Below are 13568 nucleotides of genomic sequence, written 5' to 3' on the forward strand. Positions count from 1 at the left end.
ACATATTTATACCCAGTGATTTCAAAACCAATAATTGGGATGCATTCTTTCCCTCATGATCTCCCAGTGACCTCTGTTGTGTATAAAGTTTCTATTATACATAGATCATTTTCTGAGTTTTCATCCTGTTCCACTGGTCAAATTGTCAATCCCTTGAACCAATTCCATTGATCTATTTATTTATCCCTAAATCAGTCATAATCAATATATTGAATCTTCCTATTCATAAACATGATATGTCTCTCAATTTAAGATTTTTTGAAACTATCTTTTAAAAATGTTTTATAATTTTTCCAAGCATGCCTTTTACAGATTTGATTAGGTTTAGTCGTGGGTACCTTATATTTTCTTATTTCTCTTGCAAATGATGTCTTTTAATGCATCAAATTTTTTAAGACTGTGGGCTGGTATATAAAATCCAAATGGCATCTGTTTATTAATATTGAATTACATAACAATACTAATTTCAATGATTAATTCTAATAATTTTATAGTGGTTTTGGGGCTTATTATAGAAACAATTACATTACCTAAAAATGATGATAGTTTAATTCCTTCTTTTCAAACCACATGCCTCTGCCTCTATTTTTATATATATTAGTTTGTTGGCTAGGATGACTGGTTAATACAAGAGCTGATGGTTAGCATCCTTGTCTTTCCCTGTGTCTTGGCGGGGGGTTAGGGAGTTGCTTTTTAACATTTTACCACTGAGCAGGATGGTTTCTGTAGGTTTTCTTGGAAAGATGATATTTATCCATTGACCAGGTTAAAAAAAAAAAAAAAAAAGAGAGAGATGCTACCAAAGACAGAATATTTAAACTCATCAAATATTCCTTTCACATTTAATTTAAATAATTCCATCATTTTTCTCCTTTTTGGTCTCTTAATATATTGTGGTAGGCACAGAGCTGTCCCCATCCTGATCCCTGAAACTCGTGACTATGTCAGCCTGCATGGCAAAATGCACTGCAGAAGTGATTAAGCCTAAAGGTCTTGAGATGGGTATATGATCCAGAATTGTATGGGTGGGCCCAGTCTAATCACATGATGTTAAAAATGAAAAAGAAGGGGGGAGCCCTGACCAGTTTGGCTCAGTGTATAGAGCGTCCCAGGGACCTGAAGGGTCCCAGGTTCGATTCCGGTCAAGGGCATGTACCTTGGTTGCGGGCACATCCCCAGTGGGGAGTGTGTAGGAAGCAGCTGATTGATGTTTCTAACTCTCTATCCCTCTCCCCTCCTCTCTGTAAAAAATCAATAAAATATATTAAAAAAAAAAAAAGAAGGAGGGAAAGTGTGGCTCAGAGATGTGATGTTAAAAGACTTGACCTACTACTACTGATTTTGAGTTTGGAGAAAGGGAAACTTGAGCCAAGGAGGGCAAGGAAGCTGGGAACAGCAAGAAAACAGAGTCCTCCGGACTACAACAGGGTGGTGGAATCTGCCAACAACCAGAGTGAGCAAGGAAAGGCATTCTCCCCTGGAGGCCCCGGGAAGGAACGGGGGCTACCTTTACTTCACCCAGTGAAATCTGCATCTGACTTATGACCTCCAGAACTAAAAAATGGTAAACATGTACTATTTTGACCCACTAGTATCACGGTAATGTATTTCATCAGCAATAAAAAACGAATACACATGGTAAATCACATTAATAGATTTTCTGTTTTGAGCCAACCTTGCTTGTCATCCTTGGGGTTTCAATTTATATGAGCACTAGTTAGTATTCAGCTACAGACTCCAGAGGACCCTTTTGTAGATTTCTCAGACTCTTTACCTACATACCTTCCTCTTCTGTACTTTTCCCAAAACTCCATTCTTTTGTCTCATTCACTCAATGAAAACACACATCCTACCTATGATCCAGTCCCTTCACAGTCATCCAGAAAGTGCAACCGTTTTCAGGATGCCACCCCCACACTGTCTGTTTCTCCCTATCTAAAAGTAATAGTATTTTCAAATGTCTTGCTGTCTATGGCAGGAAGTCAGTTCCTTCCCACTTATGGCATTATTGCACTGCAGTATGGTCCCTTTTAATATTTTTATTTTACTTTAGAATTATGCATAGACCACAAGCTGATACAGTTCAGCCTAATTAACTTTGTGTCAATTAGTTCTCAACCAGCTATTTTCCCCTAAACACTATAGGATGAAATTCTTCACTCTCTTCCAGATTTAATAAAAAAAGTCACTAGAGTCTCCTCCCTCAGATATTAGGTGTAAAGTTGACTGTCGGGTGAAAAATTTGATCTCAGGGAGATTATTGGGGTTTAGAGAATATTCAACCATGGACTTCTGTTTCTGAGTTTCTCTGTAAATGCAGGAACTCCTTTGTTGTTTTTTAGCATATACTTTATTCTTGCAAGGATGGGGAGTGCTTAGACCTTGGGTTTCATTGCATAGTCATGGGTCAGGTGCCCACTTGGGTGGGAAGTTGGGAAGCAACAAACCATCTCCTGCTTCTGTTTGGTAGGTAGATGTGTAATTTCTCCTGAATTGGTCCTAGTGGTAAAAAGTTGGCCCATGTCCATATATCATCTCTCCTGTTTGGAAGCTGGACCAGAGAGGACAAAGGTCAAGTATGGTCACATAGTTTCTCTTCTTGACCTACCGTCTCTGGTCATCTACAGAACGGGAGTGAACTAGAAAACGTTTTTCCCTGACCTTTATGTGGCCTATGTATATTCCAATCTTATTATCTCCAGTCCTTCTCCTTTTCCACTAATTTCACCTTTGATCTTAAAGAGGCTATTCTTTGTCAACTTCAGATCTGTCTCCAATTTGATAGAAATTACTAGTAAATTGCACCTGATGGATACTTTTCAGAGACTGCAGCCTGAGATCAGGGAGGGCCTTTCTTAGAGGTGGCATAGTTGAGATTTTCTGTTTCATTTCAATGCGATGGATAGCAGAGCCTTTTTGTAAATGTACAGTTAGTTACTTCACCACATTTGCTGAACAAAAAGCAGAGCCTTCCAGAATTCTAAAAAAAAAAAAATTCTTTATCCCCCCTCTCATCACTGCAGTGAGTTGAGACACAGGCCACCTCTTTCCCTCTCAAATCTTTGCTTCTGGGTTCCTCTGGGGTAACTGGTCTTTCTCTGTAATTAAGACAACATGATTATTCTCCAGCAGACTTTTCAAGGTTATCACTGTTATAACATTGTTTTTTCCAAAGAGACTGTAATGTGGGGAAATGGTCTTTAAACAGACTGGAGACATTTAATTGAGATTCACTGTGCATATTAAAATGCAAATGTTTGCGATGTGCTTCGTAAGAAAGCCCTGGATTATGGAATGCAGTCTGTAACAGCGCCCACAGCCATGTCCTCAACACAGTGCAATTAAGAGCACATTCTTCAGGAATGGGCTTGTCACTGGGATAGAAAATATCACTGATTAGGGAGGGCGGGCAAAATGAAGTCAGAACACCCTGGTCTAGGGTGGTTAATTACAAATACATTCTTATAATTGATTCATTATGCAAAGTTCAAATAAGAGAGGCATCTCTCTGAGTGATCTGAAAGTTCATTCCCTTCCTGTCACACACGACGCAGCACGCATCGAATGGTAAAATATTCTTCCTGCCCTTACTAATCGCATGGGTTTTAAGGATTAACCCCTAAAATCTAGAACATGCTTTGAATTCTTCCATGAATTATTTTAAATCTATTCTTTAAAAACACACGAACACACAAAACGCTACTTTAAAAAGAGGCGTGTTTCACCTTCATTAAGTTAACACAAATGCAGCTGCTCTGGAGCCGCTCAGCTCCCTGTCCGCAGTCTGCCTGGCTCTGGAAATGCATCCTGAGGAGCCAGCTGAGCCTTCCTCCTTCCTGAGGCTGGTGTAAGGTGTGCCAAAGGGCTCTGATTGGCTCTGATGATTCCAGAGGAGCTGGACACTGGAGAGAAGTGTTTATTGCTATTGTTCCTGTCTTCTGAATGTTGTGGTTCAAATTCAAGTTTGACTCTTTTAGGACTTGATATTGTAAGTAAGAGTCATTTCAGATATCTCAGCTAAGAACGAACTCCTTTAGGACAGGAAATATATCTTCTACGGCTTTGCACTTTGAGTGCCCAGAACTGGATTGGGGCCATTGGAGTGACTTCTTTTTTGGCTTATGTAATTGATCAGTTGATTTCTGGCTACCCTGTCCTTCTGAAGATTCATAGTACAGGTAGAAAGTTACCCACTAAGGACTACAGTGCCCATTATTTATGAACATATCAAAGTTGAGGAAATGGCCCGGCTGGCATGGCTCAGTGGTTGAGTGTCAACCTATGAACCAGGAGGTCACAGTTCGATTCCCGGTCAGGGCACATGCTGGGTTGTGGGCTCAATCCCTAGTGGGGGGGGGGGGTGCAGAAGGCAGCTGATCAATGATTCGCTCTCATCATTGGTGTTTCTATCTCTTTTTCCCTTTCCCTTTCTCTCTCTGAAACCAATATATATATAGTTGAGGAAATGTGCTAATATAGCTGGTGGGCAACAATGTCAAAGGGGGTTAGACAAGGTAGAGAGTCATAGCTCGGTAGTAATGAAGAGTCTAAAAAATGTCAACCCTATTTCTGGGACTAAATATGACCTAGCTGTTGAGTTGGCAGAGATAAAGAGACCTAATGGATTTTAGTTGGGATACAGGATTGGACCTCCATTCTGGGAATAGGAAGCTCCTGATTTTTTTTAATTAAAAAAGAAATTTGATAATGCTTTTGCATAATAAATTTTCAGGAACAATTCTCCAATTGTGGAGCCACCAGGCTCTGAGCCGATGGTGATAAGACCAGGGAGAATAACGCCATCAGAAGGACTTCGTTGGGATTACTGACTAAGGCCTCATACCCCAGTGGGATCCCCTATGTAACAGCCTGGGCGGATTTCCCTGTCCAAAGAATTTGCTCACACATGCTCCTCCAACCCTGGCCTTTACTCTGGGAGAGATTCTCCAAATCCATAGATTCCAAGTGCTGCCCTCCTTGCTCTGAATCACAGGGGGGTTACTTATTGGGAGCATGAGCTGTGGACTCTCCTCAGAACAGTGGACAGGAGAGTAGTGATCTACCAGTCTGTGCTGGCAGCTGGAACCAAAGGCAGTGGCTGCCCCCACACTCTGGGAGGCAGATGTCACATGTCTTTGTGATGTTTGTGCTGCAGGACTCAGGCTGTGGGGAAACAGTCTTTCATCCAGATATTTTAGTACAAAGCCCTGTGTGTGAGGAGGTGGACTCTCTCAAAACCTGCAGCTAAATCAAGCCCCCTATCATCCTGAACCTGTGTTCCCACATTCTACTGCTCTATAGGGGTACTGCTTTCTCTTTGCCTCTCGGTCCTTTGGAATCAAAAGTAGGATGTCATAACTAGGTGGGATTTTAGAGTCTAACTCCCCCATTTTATAAAGGGAATTGGAGCCACAGAGGAGTGAGGGCCTTGCTGAATGTACCTAAGGGAGAATCTCAGACTAGAACCAAAACTCCCTGACCTCTAGGCCAATGCTATGTCTACTCTCCCTGGCATTTAGAAAACCACACAGTTGATCGTGAACTCAGGACTATGAACCTCATCCAAGGAGTCTTCTAAGAGGACCCCTACTCCATACAGACACCTTTACACGTAGTTCTTCTAGCTCAAAGTGCCTCTTGAGATTGTGAGGGTCTCTGTGGTTGGGTGTGGCAGGGCCCCAATAGTGACTGCACCAGACACAATTCTCATTCTGGCTAAAGCACACAGACACTTCCTGTTACTGGTCTCTGCGACCTTTTGGGAATCTAAACTGATAAAGGTCACTGACTATGGGAGGTAACTGTCAGTCAGGAAGCTGCCAGAGGGTTGTCATAGGACGAATGACAGCTGAGGGCCTGTAACCTTTTCCCTTCAAAATAGAAAGACAGGGGGAGGGAGGGTGATTTTCCAGGAGCAATCAGATTATCTGTGATTCAGAAGAGGGAGGTCAGCCCCTGGAGTCTATAGACCTGGAGAGAGAGATGAATCAAGTCAGGTGGATTTACGGGGCACTGGTATTAGGTTCCCCACGGGGGACATGAGATGTCAGGGCAAAATGATTCCAGCATTGGTACAGACCTTGGTCATAGCACTTGCCCATGTAATTTCCTTTAGCATAAGGACTAGCATTCATGATAAAAACTGACTTAGAACTCAAAGGAATGTGGATGATATAATCCTGTAATTAATTTCACATCAGTGTCGGGTTTGTGCTAGGTGTTAGGGAGCAACAATGAATAAGACAAACATGCAAATATGCTCTCTAACATCATAGAGATTACTCTTAGGTAAGTGTGTGCCTGTGTGTACACACACATATATTTACACACATAATGTGTGCTTAGTATATATATAAATGTGAGCCTAATAAGTGCATAGCTTTCATCCCCCTGACGTGCTGGGAGATGATTCTAAAGATTTCACTCAAGCAACACACTACAGCATAATTCAAGGAGCAGAAACTTTACAATGAGAACCCTGGCCCTGCCATTAACCGTTCACATCACTTCTGAAATTAACTTCTCAGACTTCCTGCCCTAATCATCTCCCCATTTACCCTCTTGTTGCAGGGACCCTATCATGAGGGCACTGGATGTCCCTTGCACAAGGACATTTCAAGTGTTAGTCATGGAACAGGAATGAATCTGTGGCCCCTCCACGTGTTCATGAAGCCAAGGCAACGAGAGAGTATGTGTGGCAGACACCTGCCTGGGCACACCCCAGTAACTTGGAAATAAGGAACTTACACTGTGAAACCAACACCAGTGGGTCAGGGCAGAGTCCTGCAAGCCCACCTGAAGGAAGGGCAGGTCTCCCGGGTAAAGAACCTCGCTGACCAATGGCGCCCACATTTCATCCACAGGACCTGGTCAGCCTGCGAAGCACCACTCAGGGAAGCCACCCAGGAGCTGCCTATAGGAGAGGGGACTCTGGGTGGCTGATGGGCTGAGGGTCTCTGACAGGCAGGTAAACCTCAGGCAAAGGATATAGACAGTTCAGAGCTTGATGTTCTTGCATTTACTGATCATTTGCCTAAGCTTCCCTGCTTTGAGTGCGCTTATCTGATCTTCTATCTGTTCTGCCATCTAAATAGCTCCAATGTGACCACTCCACCACCCCTTTGCCACCACCATAACGCAGGCCTCCACCATTCCTCATGTGAGGGCTTCCTCACACCTCCCTACCTCCAGGTCCCTCTACCCCTTTTCCCTTCCAATACTCAGCCAGGAAGATCTTTATAAACCATACATTTTACGTTACTTTCATGTTTAAAATCCTTCAATAGTCGCCTGTTATGTTTAATATAAAATCCAAATGCCTCGATATGGCCTGAAACAGCTCTGAAGCCATCTCCTGCCAAGCTGTGCAGTGGCATTTCAGATCCGCTCTCCCTCCCAACGCACTCTCCTGCCATTCTGCACCAATGCCTGCTTTCCAACGGTGCCACCCCTCCCTCTCTTCCCTGGCAATCCATCGCCTGTTCCTCAGTTCTCTCTGTGGATATAACGTCCCGGATCCCTATGCCCTGGGCTGGGAGCCCCTTCATGGTTCTCAAAGCACCAGCAACTGCCCCTACCTCTGCAGTGTTCACGTTAGATTGAATTGTTCTTAATTTACCACAATCAACTACACTGTAATCCATTTACATGTAGAAATGCGGCCTCACCCCCCTGTGCCCTAGGTTCTTCATCTGAAAACTAGAGGTGATTATAGCAATGACATCACAGGACTATGATGAGAATCAGAAGACAATATAGAAAGCACTTAGAACAGTTCCTGACCCAGAGTAAGCACTATATGAGCACTTATGTACATATCATATATATCACACCTATAAAATGCAGAATAATCCACATTGTGACTGCTATTATTATTGTTGTTGCTATTATTATTATACCACTTTCCTGCTGTAACTTTAGAATAGAAGGTAGTGCATGTCAAGTAGGAGTCTCTCAATAAATATCTGCTGAATGAGAGAATGAGTTTCATTCATACCAAGCAACCATCTGATTTTTCTTTGACTTCCTATGTCACTTGATTACTTGAAAATTTTACTTTGGCCAGGACCAAAATATTTTTTTTCAATTCTTGTACAACTGAGAACCCCATTTTTTAAGATGTTACTAAATGGTCATTTTGGTTTTACATATTAGTCTCTTATGAGCTTTATTAGGGTGTCAGGCTCCTCAAGCCAGATCAACTCTCAGGTGCTGAATTAGAGGTGCTGAGGACCTCCTGGAGCATGCTGGTGAAATCGCTAATGATGGGGGGCCAAAGAGAACCTCTGCACCCTGGGGTCACCCTTTCCCTGCTATCCCACTATAAGCATTTATTCTGCAGTTACCCTCTCTGCCCTCTTGGAAAGAGAGATGAATCAAGTTGGGTGAATTCATGGGGTCCTCTGTAAAAAGGAGGAAAAGTGCAAAACACATAAAGCAGATAGGTGGTTCCTCCATTTTCTAAACTACTTATGAACCAAGATGGGTTGGAAGGTACGTCTCAGCGATTGCGCAGTGGGAAGTGGTCTCTCATTTCTCTCTCTTTAAAATGGGCACATTATCCATATGCTGCAGGGTTATTGTGATCATTACAGAAAAGCTTGGGAATGATGGGTTGGCAGTGGGCGCGCACAATGGAAGTGGATGGACCATTAGGGTGGGAGTTACACGTGGAGTGGTTGCAACAACTTGACAATTGTGACCCTAGGAAGAAACTTGATGATTAATGGCCAATGACTCCATGGTTCTTTTCATCAGGTAGCTTTGCTCACCCTCTCTAAATAATTCCCCCAGATAGCTTCAACTTAGGCGTGGTTTTGTGGCCCCTGGAAGGGCATCGGGAGGGGCATTAAAAGTTGGAACCAGATGAATTTAATCTGATATAATGATTCCCACAATTCCATCTTTTTCTAACTTGCTAAATGGCCAAGAAAGAGCCTCCCCTCTCCACAGAGGCAGAAATAATTTATGGCATCCATTTTCCTATCTGGAAGGCTTTATATATATAGCTTTATATAAGGGCTCCTGTTGCCTTTATAGATTTCTTTTCCTAGGGAAAATTTTAATCTAGCTGGAGTAAATAACATCAATCACATTGCTCATATAATCATTATTGGCCTGGTCTTTTCTTTGATTGATTTTTAAATATTGGTTTCTATGCTGAAGGCAGCATAGAGTATTAGGAATAACACTAATCTAAAAAACAGACATTTTGTTCTCAGTCTGATTTCTTTCATGATAGAACTACCACCCCTTCCTTCAGGTCCTTGTCTGCATAGAATGTCTTTCTCCCTGAAAGGGCAGAAGAGAGGCATGGAATAGAGTGTGGACTCTGAGGCAACTGCCAGGACTGGAAGCGTCCTTCCTAGCTGTGTGATCTTGGGGACCTTAGGGATCCCAATCTATAAAGTGATAACCAAGTGAAACATATACCTCCCTGGTATTTCGTAAGGACTCAATGAGCAAATACATACATCGTTCTTTGAAGAGTCCCTGCATCATAGTGATGCCCCAAAATGTTAGTGTTTATTATAACTGCATCCCCATTTCCATTCCAAAGTGTCCAGTGCACACTTAGCAAACTCTTACTAACCCTTCAAATTTCAGCTGAAAAGTTTCCTCTTCTAAGAAAATCAATGACAAGAAAAAAGGTGACTGCTGATCTCTTACACTCCCTGCCAAATGCCTTAGCACATTAAAAATAGACCTTTTTTTCCAGGTGGTCAACTTTTTACCATAATGAAACAAAGAATCAGAGACCTGCACACTAGTTTACCATCATATTTCATAGACAATAAACATGAGACCTACATATTTATTTTATTTTTTTTTAATATATTTTATTGATTTTTTACAGAGAGGAAGGGAGAGAGATAGAGAGTTAGAAACATCGATGAGAGAGAAACATCGATCAGCTGCCTCCTGCACATCTCCCACTGGGGATATGCCCGCAACCCAGGTACATGCCCTTGACCGGAATCGAACCTGGGACCTTTCAGTCCGCAGGCCGACGCTCTATCCACTGAGCCAAACCGGTTTTGGCGAGACCTACATATTTATTTATTGATTGATTAATTCAATATACTTGTGCTGAAATCCTGCTTTTGTCAGGAACTGGGTGAGAGGAGCATGTCAGAGAGCAAGAGAGACCAAGTCCCTGCCCTCTTTGAGTCCACATTAGTGAGGTACATAAGAAACACATGCTATAAAAAATAAAGAAAGTTGAGAGTGGCAGATTTATGTAGGCTGGACAGGGATGGCCCCTATAAGAAGGAGAAATTTGACCTTGACTGAAGTGAAAGAGACAGCCAGACAAGTCTTGGGGGAAGAGTGTTCCAGGCTGAAGGAACAGCAGGTGCAAAGGGCCTGAGGCAGGGGCATGTGTGCTTCCTTGAGGATCAGCAAGGAAACCAGCACGGCTGGAGCAGAAGTGGTGGGGGAGAAGGTAGCAGAAGATGAGTCAATGAGTAGATGACAGATCATCATGACTACAGGACCTGGTAGATGAGTGGCTTGGATTTATTTTTAAGTGCGATGGGAAGCCATTGAAGCAAAAAAAAAAAAAATCATATGATTTGAGAGTTAATTATGGTTGCTACATGGAAAACAGACCAGTAAAGCAGAATAAAAGAGGAAACCCAACTGGAGATTATTGTACTAGGCAATAGTACAGTAGACTAATGTTGCATGTAGAAATAGTGAGAAGGGGTACGATTCTGGAGGTATGTTGAAGGTAGAACTGATGGAATTGTCTAGTAGTATTGATGTAGAGTGGAAGAAAATGAGAGAAGAATTAAGGATACTCCTTGTGTTGGCCCTGAGAAACTGGGTAAAAATGATGGTGCTATAAGTCTAAGGGAAGAATTAAAAAAAAAAGAGTATAGCTTTGGACATGGTAAACTGGAGATGCCTAGTAGATACTTAAGTGACAGTGTTGGTAGGCAGACGGCATATGAATTTGGGGCTCAGTAGAGACTTTAGAAATACGCATACAAATTTGAGAGTTGTCAGCAAATATAAGTTCTTGGCACTAGGTGTGAACCCAGATGGAGAAGAGGCATTCTAAGAACTGAATCGTGTGCCATTTAATAGTGAGAGGTTGGGGAAAAAAGAAGAAAATCTAACCAAGGAGACCAAGAAGCAGCAGCCACCAATAGAAGAGGGCACAGAGGACAGTGAGAATGAGGGTAGGTTTGAAAAATACTAGTGTGAAATCATCCTTTTCCCTCACCTCTCATAAATCAACAAGAAGAATGAACAGAAAGCTGTAAACCACATCTTTAATGGAACCACTAGAGACAGCCACAACCACAAAATAGGTCAAAGGATGCCTAAAGCAGTGGAGTATTGAACAGGGCTGTGGGAGAAAGCAGGAAGGTGAAATGAAGGGCTGGGTAGCTCAGAAAGAACAATCAAAGTATTTGATGTAGGGAACTATGCTCCAACTAACTGAGCCATACTAGCCAGGCTGTTATATTTTTATTAGTCTGTGTACTACTCAATGTGGCCAGAAACTGAGAAGTGGAATGCTGATGGTAGCAGTAGGCAATGATGGGCAAATGGCAGAATTAATTTATGCTTTCTTTATATCTCAAACCTACATGGACCTCAAGAAAGAAGGTAGATAAATACAGCCAATAAGCAATGTGATTCATTTTTCATATTGTTAAAATAATCAAAAAGCAAACTTAATCAAAATTTTCTAAAATCATTTACCATGATCTTTTTATTTGATCCTTAAAAGGAATCTTCATATGTCCCAATGAAATCTGAGAAAACTAAATCCCTTCAGCATTTTGGTAAACTGAGTCATGAGGGGTGCTATGTAGGCATTAAGAGCATCGAGACAAATTTCCTTCACAACAGCTTACAGATGCCCAATATCACTAGTTATAAGAGAAATGCAAATCAATTCAAAACCACACCGAAGTACCAACACACACCTGATAAAAGGATATTATTAGTAAGAAAATACATAACAAGCGGTGACAAGGATGTGGAGAAAAAAGAACTCTCATTCCTGTTGGTGGGAATGTAAATTGGCGCAGCCAGTGGAGACAGTATGGAAGTTCCTCAAAAAACTGTGTTCCCAAATATTTGAGAACCCTTATTTGTAAAGATATATGCACCCCTATGTCTGTTACAGCATTACTCACAATAGCCAAGATATGCAAACAACCTAAGTGTTCTTCAATGATGATTGGATAAAGAAGATGTGGTATATATACGGTCTACCATGGAATAGTACTCAGCCATAAGAGAAGATGAAATATTGCTATTTGTGACAACACGGATGAATCTTGAGAGTATCATGCTAAGTGAAATAAGTCAGATGAAAAAAGATAAGAATCATTTGATTTCACTCATATGTAGGATATAAAACAAAATGCAACAAATAAGAATGATAGTTAACAGAGGGAAAGGGAGGTGGGGGTAGAATGAAAAGGGTAAAGGGGATCAAATATATGGTGATGTAGAAGACTAGACTTCTGGTGGTGAACACGCAATGCAGTATGCAGATGTATTATAAAGTACACCTGACATTTATATAAAGTTATTAACCAATGTTACCCATTACATTTAATTTAAAAAGCAGCTTCAAAATTTTTAATTAGCTATACTTAAATCTAAAACAATTCCTTTTAATTGAAGAAAGCAGATTTTCATAAACTGTTTCAATAATTATAAACAGAAAAAAATACTATGTAAATGGGAAACGCTTATTTCTCATTTTGAATGAATCATCTCTACATCAATATGTCAGTAAAATTCTATGAGATTTATACTTAGAAAACATATACCAAGTTTCTCAGCAAACTTTATTACTATTTTAAAGGAACTAAATTAAACTGCGGCTGTACCATAGTCTCCGATTTCCCACTATAATATCACTTTTTCAAAAACACAATAAAGACACAGTCCCCATGGCTTTTCATTTCTTTGTGGGTTACATAGGAGGTCTGCATTTTTATTTTATGCTTTAGACAATTCAATATGAGTCATACATAAGATAGTCTTTTTTCCCCATTAGATGACTATGAGTTTTGCTGATAAATATTTATATTGCTTCTGTCGCCAATAAAATCTGTACTCACTTGGGCAGAGTATTAAAGAGATCTCTCAGCTTCTTTCTATACTTGGTCTTAGAATGCAGAAAATGCCAAAGGAACTTGTGAAGTTTTTCTCTTAGAGGAAAATGGAGTTTTAAAATGGTTATTACAGACATAATATGTGCTTGTTATTAAAATAATCAAATATTAGAGAATGGTATGAAATAAACACAGTCCATTCTCCCTGCATCTACTCTCAATCCCACTGGAAGTAGTCACTGTCCAGACATTTGTATAAAATACCAAAATATAAACATGTTTGCATAAATTTTATGATTTTCATTTTATATATCTTCAACTTTTTAAAAGTCAACCTTATGTTTACAACAGTCTTCTAATGCTTGTGGATTATTTCGTTGAATAGCAGTACTATCACTTATTTAATCAAGTCCTGATAATGAACACCTATATATTTTCCAGTTAAGTGTTAGTTGGGTCTATTCTTTCAATTTTTACAAA

Source organism: Myotis nattereri (genome assembly GCF_964212035.1).
Source record: "Myotis nattereri genome assembly, chromosome: 10".
NCBI lineage: Eukaryota > Metazoa > Chordata > Mammalia > Chiroptera > Vespertilionidae > Myotis > Myotis nattereri.